This window comes from Pseudopipra pipra, chromosome 7 (assembly GCF_036250125.1).
Source record: "Pseudopipra pipra isolate bDixPip1 chromosome 7, bDixPip1.hap1, whole genome shotgun sequence".
Taxonomy (NCBI): domain Eukaryota; kingdom Metazoa; phylum Chordata; class Aves; order Passeriformes; family Pipridae; genus Pseudopipra; species Pseudopipra pipra.
The window spans coordinates 32,191,199-32,202,686 of NC_087555.1; positions in this window are offsets into that span (position 1 = coordinate 32,191,199).

Sequence of the window (11,488 nt, forward strand, 5' to 3'; positions counted from 1 at the left end):
AGCACTGTGGTCCATCTCACTGCATTGATTTAACCTTCTATTTGCACAAGTCATTGCAATAAAAAAGAGAAAGGTGAACCTGAACCTATTTGAGAAGTAGATTTAATTTCATGCAAAATTATTACTCACAGTGCTAACAGGATTCAATATTTCTACCATGTGAGAGCTATAGGATGAGCAATGTTTTTGCATGTGTGAAGATTTACAGGAACACAGCTAACCATCTCCCTACCTATGAGCATAGCTGTGTTCCCAGTCTCATCACACCATACTCAGGAACAGCCACAAAATACTGAAGTCATGCCAAAAGTAGTGTGAAGTATCTTTCTGTACAGGCTTATGCTTCTTTAAGCCTTAAAATTTCACTTGCTGCAGAAAACACTGGACACCATGAAGAGCACAGGGTCTGCAAGAACATCACAGCCCTGTCCAGTGCTGATGCTCCAGGGACGTTCTTGCTCACTGAAGACAGGCCTGAGCACTGGATTTCTGGGTTGAGGTCATAGCCAAAATCCAGTCTAGAGGGGATTTATCAAAGGTTCCAGATTAGCACACAGGCTTGAATAAAATGTCAAGCAAGACTGGGGATATTTAGTCTAAGCAGATCCTCTCCCTTATTTTCAATATATACAAGAAGCCACCCAAAAAACCCACACTTTTTTGAAGATTAAACCCCAGCTAGTAGCTCAACTTCTGAAACAGTGTAAGAATTCCCATACTGAGAGTCACTCCAGCTTTCTGAGTATTTATGTACCTAACAGGCAGCTCTAAAAAATTCTCAAGGCTTTGCCAAGTTTACTATGGCGGAATTTGATCTGATCAAATTCTTTGTCCCCTCAACAGGAAGTTACCCTACAATTCCTTCTGCATCTGGGATATCTGGACTAGGTATCACATGCAAGCAAAATTCACACTGAGCCAATTTTATGCTGAACTGTTTGTGTGTAGAGGTAACATCCTGAAATCAGCTGCCAGTAGAGCCAGAAGGAAAAACAAAAAAAGGAAAATTCACGTTATTTAAAGGATTTGAAGTTTAAATTCATAGTTTGTAGCTATGGAGACTAAAGTGGGGGGGGGAGGGGTTTTTATGCTAGGTCTCAGAGGCTGTGGGAAAGATGTTTTCCAGATTAAACAAACCACAAAAGTTCAATGAAAACAGAAAAAAAAAAGGGAGAGAAAAAAATTTGGCTACATAGACCCATTTCCTTCATCCACCTGGATTAATATAAATCTAAGCAAAATCTTGAAAGCATTCTATCACCTGCAGGCATAAAAGGAAAAAAAAATGAGAAGAATAAAACCGAAACCGTAATTATTTCTAACATTATGCTTCAGTGCTACTGAATAACAGACTAGAACTCTCCCTTCCTTCACTCTATGTAAATCTAATAGCACATAGCATGATGATTTTTTATACAGATGAAAGATAATCTATGATCAAATGAATACTTTTCCTAGAACAGTTAGGAGCAGTTTGCTTAAGGAGCAACAAGGAACAATTGCCATCAGAAATGAAGAGATGTTTACCCCTGAAGAAAACCCGAAGTCTCTTTTCCCTACAAGAAATGTATTCCTGCCTCTCCACTTTAAAACTGCTTTTACAAGACTCTCAGGACACTGAAGAAGGCCATATCTCATTGCCATATGTATAAAAAAGAAGATGAGTGATTAATCTTCTGGTTTATTCTTTCCTTACAGTATTAATTTATTGGTTTGGCTCAGTTTGTGTACATGTGTCATGACCCACCTCTGAGGCAGGGTAACAGATGAGCCTTTTCCCTTATCTGCTGTGAAAACACTTTGTTTAAGACATCAGTCCTGGGCCATCAGAGAAATAATAACAGGGCTCAACCAGTCCATCCAAGCAAATCATGAGTCCATCATAACTTGTTCCTTTGTCATGGCAAAACCCATCATTTAATCAGACAGGGTGAAAGATGGGATAACCAACAACTATGTCAGCAGCTCGGATTTCCAAGGTGGCTATTAGGAGGTCACTGCTTAGTCTCCCCACCTCTGGGGCAGAAGAAAGCATCCCAAGGAGAGCAGAGCCTCAGGCGAGCTGCCAGCTGTTGTTCCAGCACTGCTGATGTCTGAAAGTGAACCTACCTGGTAAACTAAGGATTCCGCACAATCTCAGGTTGTTGCCTCAGTAAATGAAAATGCAAGATGGTACAAGGAAAAGACTTGTGGGGAAAAAACCAACAACTTAAATGAAAATGGGAGAAGACAAATCACAGGAATTTGAAAGAAGAACTTGCCCAAAGCACCAGTATGCATTATGCTAAACCTCACAGTTTAGCATAATCCCAGCCAATGGGCTATGAAGACAGTGGTGGGGTTACAGTCCAGGATCAGACTTAGCCATGCTATGGCCTCACTGCCATTGCTCACAGACATAAATGCTGCTGCTTAACATGGTCCTGGAAGACAGTCCTCTTTTTCCATGTGTAACATTTCCCAGTGTCTTCCCAGATTTGTGATGCCTTTTCACTAAGAAAACGTCTGAAATCCCCCTTATCTCTCTTTTCAGTCACAAGTGTGTCAGTCACAAGCCCACGCTGCTCGGCCACTGTGATTGCTGCTGTGCTTCAGCTGACAAGCTGTGAAAGTTTTGGCTGCCCAAAAATCATTGAGAACATATTTACTTCCTTTTGTTAGAATGATAAGATATTTGCATCTCATTGACATGTACCAATGCACCTTCACATATCTGCATCAGGGAGTTTTAGTGACATCAAGTATTGCATCCAACTAGTGAGGAAATACTACCTTGTTAATGAGACACGAAGTTGCTGCCAGCTGCTCATTCCAATATCACTTAAACACACATAGAAATCATGTCCTTATACTTTAAGATCCTTTTCGTATTCTGGTTATTAAAAAAGTAGAACACTATGTGGGGGGAAACAGTATGGATCCCACTCCTGTACTTCACAATGAACCAAGGATTATTTCAATGGAAATTACAGTCATTGTCACAATGCTTAAACTAAACAAGGGGGAAGATATAAGATCAGAATGGTTTCTTCTTTATGTTGGGCTGTGAGCCTTTTAGTAAATTCAGAGAGCTGTTGAAGACCTGTGGGACTCAAAGCATTGTGGAGAATTTGTCAAGAAGAACCAAGTCTTATGCGCAGTTACAAATTCTCCAGAAATTGTGCTAATAACTAAATATAGAAATTATATTGTCCTACTCTGTTTTTTTGTAAAATACTATAATTTATGCTTACTGGGATGCTGAAGGCCTCAAATGAAGGTTTGGCTGGCAGCTACAGTTACCTGTAGGCAAGCGCTGTTCTTTACATTTACTTATAACTTCTGAGTCAAATGCACCACAGCTACCCTGCACATACAATAAAAGGACACTAGCTCCAAACACATAATCCAGCCATTATTTTGATTTCAGTATGTTTTCCAAATCATTTTGAAAATACGTTTTTATTGAAGTACATGATTTGTCAAAAGTGCTTCCAGCAGATGTAAGCAAGACAGCAAAGAAATTGGAGCTTGCTTAACCAAGTTTATAAACCTGCTGTTTCAGTCTCAAAGATGAATTACACTGCAGGAGCATGTTCACTAAACGTTCCTGCTCTCCTTTTTGCCCTCCTACCTATGTTCAAAGAATAAAATAGAAAAACGTAAATCAAAGTCTCAGAACATATTTCTCCTCCAATTCCAAAGCTGCCATATCTATATACCAGAGTCATAATCCTCTGCAATACAAATAAAAAGCGCAGCCCAGCAATCACCACTTCAAAATAATTACAGGCCACACAGTAATTTACACTTATCTAAAGCCTTTCACCCCAAGGATCCCAAAGCAATTTATACACAATATAGATGTGGCTGATATGAAAACAATAATGCCAAGGAGCTACTTGGGAATTGAGGGATTGCCTGAGCCATGTGGATCTTTGCAGTCCAAAACTTACCCATTACCCTGATAGCAGTTTGAACCAAACCTATTACAACCTTCTAGCCCAAATTTAGGACTAGTCTAGGTATTGACAGGCACATTGTGATCTTTTCTTTAATTTCAATGATGTTAAGAAATTAAGAAATGAAAAGACTTGATACAACACTGCTCAGTAGACACGTCCAGCTTCAGGAGGTGCTCATCTGAAGCACTACCAGGACTAACACATCCTTCTAGAAAGAAAAAAAGTCTCAATTTCTATGCTTGCCTCCCTTTTCCTTTATCAAATTTAATTCTGATCCACCCAGGCTCTGGCTAAGTACTGGCCTACAGGCAGAGCTTCGCTTCTCTTGTAGCAGCTCTGAAATATCATCATTTACCTCCCAGCTGCTCAGTAAATTAAAGCAGACAGCCTACAGGTGCTTGCTGGAGTCCCAACACTGTCAACAGCACCAGGCCACACAGGTACAAATTGGTCTTTAAACATAGCTGTGAAATAGCTGCTGGTTCCCTAATCCTCAAACTGCGTCCCTGGGGCTCTGGGTGAGAGGAAGCTTGGGAAACTGAATGGATATCTAACAATTAACTGGTAATCCATTTACATTTTCAAAGCAATTTTCATATGGAAAGGGGCTACTGGCTCATTCTATATTGTAAAACACGAGTTTTGTATTGGCTTTCCTCAGTGTTCAAAGTAGAAACACATAAAATTTGAAAGCACTCACCATACACTTTATAGGATCCCCGAAAGGCAAATTTAGGGAAAATAAAATCTCTTTTGCAAGTTGAGTTATAGACACCAGCAACAGAAAAGCTCCCTGGCAATCTTCAGATACAGAGACACCACTGCAAACCCCAGCATTTTAAGGGACTGCTAGTTATTATTAGCACAATTTAAAATTAGGAAATTGAATCGAAACACCTTAATGCCATGGGATGCCTCAGTCTTAAGGATAGGAAACTTACTCTTTTCCCTTGCTCAGCCCTGTGTAACATATTTCTCTACCAAAATATGTACATAGGCCTGTCAGGAAAATACTAGGGTTTTAATGTTTTGAATGAGAAAAGCACACACAACAGGACTGCAGCATCTGCTCTGCATGGCTAATGAGTCTGCAGTCAGTCTGATCAGCAAAAGGATTGGCCTCACTGCATCAGCAGGAGTGTTACTGGCTTGGGAAGGAGGAAAAGTTAAGTGTGTTTTGGGGGGAAGAGTTTTTGTTTTGTTGTAAGATAAAATAACGCCAGGAGAAATCTTTTGCTGCCCAAATGGCACCACATTTCTGTTTCACTCCTGAATGGCAGCTGTAGCATCTATCAGCAGGGAGACAGGACTTTGCTATGAAAGTGCAGAGAGAGAAGCCGTTGGGTGGGCAGTTTTTTGCTCTTCCTCGTGATCCCTGGGCTGACAGCAGATCTACTATTGACACTCAAGACAAGAGAATTATTCAAGCAGTTTTCACAATGAAATGCTGGAGATGGTTGATTGCATTGCCTCACACTGGATTTTTTTCTCCTTATTACTTTTTTAGGGGGCAAAGATGCCACAAAATGAACATCTTTCTTTAATTAGAGAGTCTTTAGAAATTGCAAGTATTCACTGCTAATTAAGAGACAGATGCCAAAGAAAAAAATGTGAATAAATAACAGACCTCATAATGAGAGTTTAGTCTCATAATGGCTAAACTCTAAAACTAAAGCAGCAAATACATGGAGTTTATTTATTTTTCAACCTTCATACTGCTTCAATTTGTGGTTCACATCTTCAAGAGGTAAAAAACAATTATACCACCCGGGAGTTTCATTCATTGCCTTTTCTGGACATATAACTGCCAAGGGACTAGCCTGGATCTGGAAATGTATTACCCAAGTGTCACCAGTAATGCTGTCTCTTTTTCTCCCATTCTCTCCAGAGCATCTAAGCCAGAACTGACATCAAAACTGGATTTGTGAAAGTGAGTGGAAGCAAGGGCAAGAAAAAAAATGGGCCGAAGGAATAAGATTCTGTAGTAAATTCTGGATAAAATAGGCTCTGTCATTGCCTTTACTGCAGATAGGAGCTAATTCCATAGTTCAGTTTTACCTTCCGTGTTCATATATTTATGAAAAGGATTTATAACATGGAGTTTGTAACTGTGAGGGAGTGTATTAGATGACCCCAGTGGTTCCATGAATCTCTATCTGTGGTTTCACTGCTCTCATGGAGCACAACTGTTGTGAGAAGTTGGTCTGGAAATAGCAAGGATTTTGATTATCCACACAATAAGTCTTGCACTGACTTTGGAGTTCAATAAAGAATAATTGTAGAGACCTGATATCAGGGAGTACATATTTGCTGCTTCCTATGTTTCTAATCACAGTACATTGGACTGGAAAGACATTCTGGGGTATTCAGTCCAGTCCCTTGCTATTGCAGGTGACCAAATAATAAAATCCACTCTATAAACTGATGGATTGCTTTGCTCTGTCAGAAGACATTTCATGTCATGTAGTTTTATTTCTTGTTACAGAAACTTTCAGTCAGCGACAGGAATACTCTTGATGGAAGTGTCTTTTGTAGTCTTGGGATATTAAAGAGGAAGGAAGGAAGAAGGGAAGGAGGGAAGCAGGGAAGAATGTTCCATGGCTCTGGGAAAGAGCAAGCATCTCAGGATCAAAAATTATTCAATGTCATGCAATCCATAAAGAATCAGGACTTAGAAATATACTTATTTACAGTGTATAAGGCTGTATGGAAAATAAGCCATCTCAAATGAAATTCAAATTGTCTTACCATTAAAGTACAAACTTGGCTGTAAAAGTGGCTATGCTGATGGAAAAAAGTTCTATGTCTCATTTGATTTAGTTCCAGAAGATGCTCTAACTGAAAAGAGCACTATGACACTACACAACAAAGTTCACGCTAAATGGATTTAAATTATAGAACTGATAGATCTTAAAGCATAAATTTAAATTTAAGTGTCTGCCTTAGCTCCGTGCTGCTGTACGTTGCATTTAGAAGCAGATATAAAATTCACAGTAACATTAAAAACTAGTGAGGTGGTCAATAAAATTGGGAACTGCTGGAATATGTTAATCAACTGGCAGAGTAACATAGATTTTAAAACTACAAAATGTCAAGTGTTAAAATTTCTTAAGAGGTGGTAAACAGAATAGCTGGAAATGCTGGCAATGAAAGGGACTTGTCATAGAAAATCCTCAATGAAATGTGACATCCACAACTGAGAAGGGACAGAGCAAATATTTGGCTGCATGAGAAGCAGAAGTCAAAATGCTCAGGAGAGGGGTTTTTTTCCCATTTTTTAAGGGAGCTGTTGGAAATACCAGAGAAGGAGAAGGAAAGAAAAAGAGGCTGGAGGCAGAACAGGGCAGGACAGGACACACAACTTGTATGATAGACACAAATATTTTATCAGCATTGAATAACGTAGCTCACCTGGTATCACATAAGTTTATAAACAGAATTTAACTGTGAGAGGTTTCACTCCCATCACTGTTGGAAAGAGTCTTCCCTGTAGCCTGTAAGAATGCTAATGTCTTACAGCTTCTGCATTAGTTGGTAGATAGCTTGCTGGTTTATTGTAAAGCACTTCCCTAAAGTAATATTCTTTCATTCCCTGTTAACTCTGTATCCAGCTTTACACAATTAATTAGGGAAGTGTTCAAAGACCCAGATTTTAAACCACTTAATTAATTAGAAATGAAGGTTTAATGGCTATTCCTCTCAGACTATTTAATTTAATGAGAGAATTTGCAAGAAAAAGAAGTAAGAAAAATCGATTTAGTGTATAACAAATTGCAAAAGAAAAGGGAAATGAGATGAACATATGTATCTGTTTACTCTTTGACTGTATAAGAGGATCCCTGTCAGAGTTCAGGGTGTTGCACATTTTTAGTAATGGTGACACAACTCATTAGTTCCAAGGAAGTTCCCAGTCAAATGAACTGGTATTTCCATCACACCCCAGGATGTCACTGTTTCTCTCCCACCTACTAAAAAGAAAATACAGAAATACAGGAATAGAGGAGCCTTGTCTCAGACCCAAGAGAAGGCTGTAAAGGTGAGAAATTATCTCTCAAGGTCCCAGATACCCTCCTGAGAGCTGGTGCCAGCAACTAGCCTTCAGCTCATGCTCACTCTGGGCCAGAAGGCTGCAGGAACCTGTCACGGTACCGCGGGAGGGAGACGACCCTGTTCAGAAGGAGAACAACACATTTGGTATCATGATGTCCCTGGCTAGAAAAACTAGTGAGTCATCATCCTAACACCCAGCTGAGCAACGTGATTTCATCCAGAACACACTTATTTGAGCTAAGTCTTTCTATTACAGGAAAAAAAGCCATACAGGAGCAGCAGCCTACCAGTTTTACTTTGTAAGGGCTGTCACACTGACATCTCTCTAAAAGCAAAATTCCTTTTTATGGCAGTGGAAGGTTTGACTGCCAAATAATGGGAACATGCCCTTCTAAGTTACCAAAACATTTTCAGTTTTTTCGTTCCCTGAGGTATCTGCCACAAACAAGAAGAGCCAAGACTGAAGACAGGATAACTTAGTAAAGAACACTGAAATACTTCTGATAATGTAAGTAAGACCTAAGAAAATATCAGAGCTGCTGTTACACTAGGCTTTGTAAAGATCATAAACAAAACCACCTCTCTACTGAGGCATTTCAAGTCTAGTCTCTGCTTTTAAAACCAAATGACTCTGGTACATAGAAAACATCAGGCTTTGGGTTGGGGAGAGTTGTTGATGTGTTATTTTATTTTAAGAACTTGGAATTTGATAGGATCTAAGTATAAGCATTCAAAAAACCCATTATATTTGAAAAAAGGCTTTGTTCCTGAGTACTGGCAAGACTGATTTGTGTTAAGATGAAATGAGACTCCAAAGTATATAACACTTTAAAACAAATACCAGCATATAGCACTGCTCTGATTTTGCCAACCATCTGCATGATTCATCCCCATGTGATGGTTTAACCACCTATCTGTTTTTACCAAGGCATTTGGAATATAGGTTTGCTGACATAAAGCATAATTTTTTTTCCTTTAGCTGTTGTTAACTAAACCTATCACTGTAATTCAAATCAATCCAGTTATTGAATTTGGAACCAGATCTCCACAGAACTGAGTCTCTCTTCCACAGTTCATATAGAAAAGGTATTTTCAGTGAATATTGTTATTCCACATTAAGAATTGCCTTTTAAAAAAATTGAGGGATAACCTTTGGTGCAAAAGAAGAGGAGAGGGAAATAATAGGGAAAGTTTTTTGGCTTTCCGAAGGCAAATCTGGATACAAAGCCCAAGAAACTCCAAGGAGTAAGGAATAAATGCTATATTGGCCAAAGAGCAGCAAGACTGGCTGGATAAGTGAGTGGCCTGGGGTAAACAACAAAATGTCTCCTCAGCAAATTTCTGAGCTCACCCCAATAAATTTTAGTTTGGCCAGCAGCAGTCTCTCTGCTAAAGAGGCAGAATGCCTCTGCATTTTCAGTTCCAGCTAGGACAGGATTTAACTGTAAACAAATTTTTAAAAAATCATTTGAACTCTAAAATTTATGTAATCACTTATGACTAACTCCTCATTATAACAGAAGTTATAGTGTATGCAATTATCTCTTTAGTTTGGGTTTTAAATTAATGTGAGTCATTCTCCTTCCATTTAAAATCTCATTTTCCACATGTACAACACTTCCAACCAGCTTTGGAAGAGAAATATCAAAGGGGCTAATTCCCTTCTGGTTTAATTTAACTGAAGAAAATAGAATTACAGAAAGGACAGTTTTGAATCATTAAAGTCTGTCTGAACTCTCACAAGCAACACAGAAAGCAATGGCAAATCTATGGGTACACAAAAAATTCAGTGTCTTTCACTGGGTTTTAATGAGTCTTTTTTATTTTAACTGAGGAGAGGACAGAGAAAGAGTAAAGTATTTCTGCAACACCATGGTAAATATACCATGGAACAAGACTTGTCTTCTTGTCTAACCCCTATTATGCTCCTACAATTGCTTACAAAAATGAAACATAATTGATGTGATTGTCAAATCCCATTTCTCCAAGCACCACAATAACTTCCTGCACCTAAATGCTGTCGGACTTTTGTCAGAGGAGAAGGAAGCTCTCAGCACCTTCCAAGAAGTGGCAGCTTTCTTGGCACTGCCTTTCTGTTTCAGCAAAATTGTCTAATCTGTATGCTAAATTATTCCCACATTTAGAGCTGCTCCACTGTTGTGCTGTCACTCTGGCTCTGTCCCAGCATGATTGGGTTTTGCCTTGGGGCATTTTGTCCAGGCCAAATCTGACCATAGAGAAGATGCCAATACTTAGCCAGTGCTTGCCTAAAGATGCCTTATTACCTCTGACTTTAAATAGCAAATAACATAGCCAGGGAAATAAAGTTTGTTATCATGAACCTGAGAAAAAAACCTCTCTCCCTCATAATTATGTCCACCTTATTCCTGTATTTTACCAAATTCACAATGTTCTAGAGCAGCTTCTACAGTATGAACTCCTCTGAAAAACAAGAAATTTATAAATTAGTGTATTTTGGGATTCTGCCTGTATTTCTGTTCCCGTATTAAACAATCATAAGGATTCATAGAAAAAAATGTGTGCATGCACAAATACCAAATCCTGTTTCTTCGTTTTAACTTTAGAATTCATTTTCTAGACAAATTTGAGTGCTCTAAAATGAGCCAGGAGAACGATCAAAGTGAATTGTGACAAATATTTGAGAATGTTTGAGAAATGTGGGGTTTGCTGTGTTGGTTTGGCTCCATCTTTCCTAGGGATTGATCTGAATGCATTATGAAGACTATTAAAATGCATCTTCCCTTTGCATGGAAAATATAAATTCTCTGGCAAATTACTTGAAGTGGAATGTATTCAGTTCCATCCTGAGAGATAACATTTTGTTTTGAGAAGAGTCAGATGCATGAATGCTGGTGAGCTGTATGCACACAAGTACTTAAAGCTGTGTATGGTGTATAATTTAGAAAGTATCTCCGTAAAAAAAGGCACTGCTGGAAGATGAAAATTGGGCAGAGAGCTCAGTACACTCCTGGTCCCTTTCTGGTCCAAAAAGGAGAGGAACCCCCTAGAAAACCCCTGTCACAGCAAGGCAGTTGGTTTTGGGGAAATCCAGAAAGGCATCCTGGCAGCCAGCCAGAGGTCAGCATGGAGGCACCGAGTACAAATCTGTGCTAAAACAAGAGTCAGTAGCAGAAAATTACTGGTGATGCTGTTGTTCCAAAGGAACACATTCCTAAAGAAAAATATTCCAGGTTATTAATTACAAGTTTTCATTTTCAATATATATTTCAATTCTAGATTGAAAATAAAAAGAAAGAAAAAAACCAACAACCCTTGGTTTTGGCAGAAAGCAGAAACTTCTCACACATACACAAGTTTCACATGATTAGCAAAATAATTTGCCAGTAAAAGACTTCTGATTGAAAAAGTTGGTCCACCCCACACTGTTTCATGCATAGTGAAAATGGATTTTAAAAATCTCCAACACCTACAGAGTGAAGCAAATTTTCTTTTCCCGCAAGTATTCAGTTTGG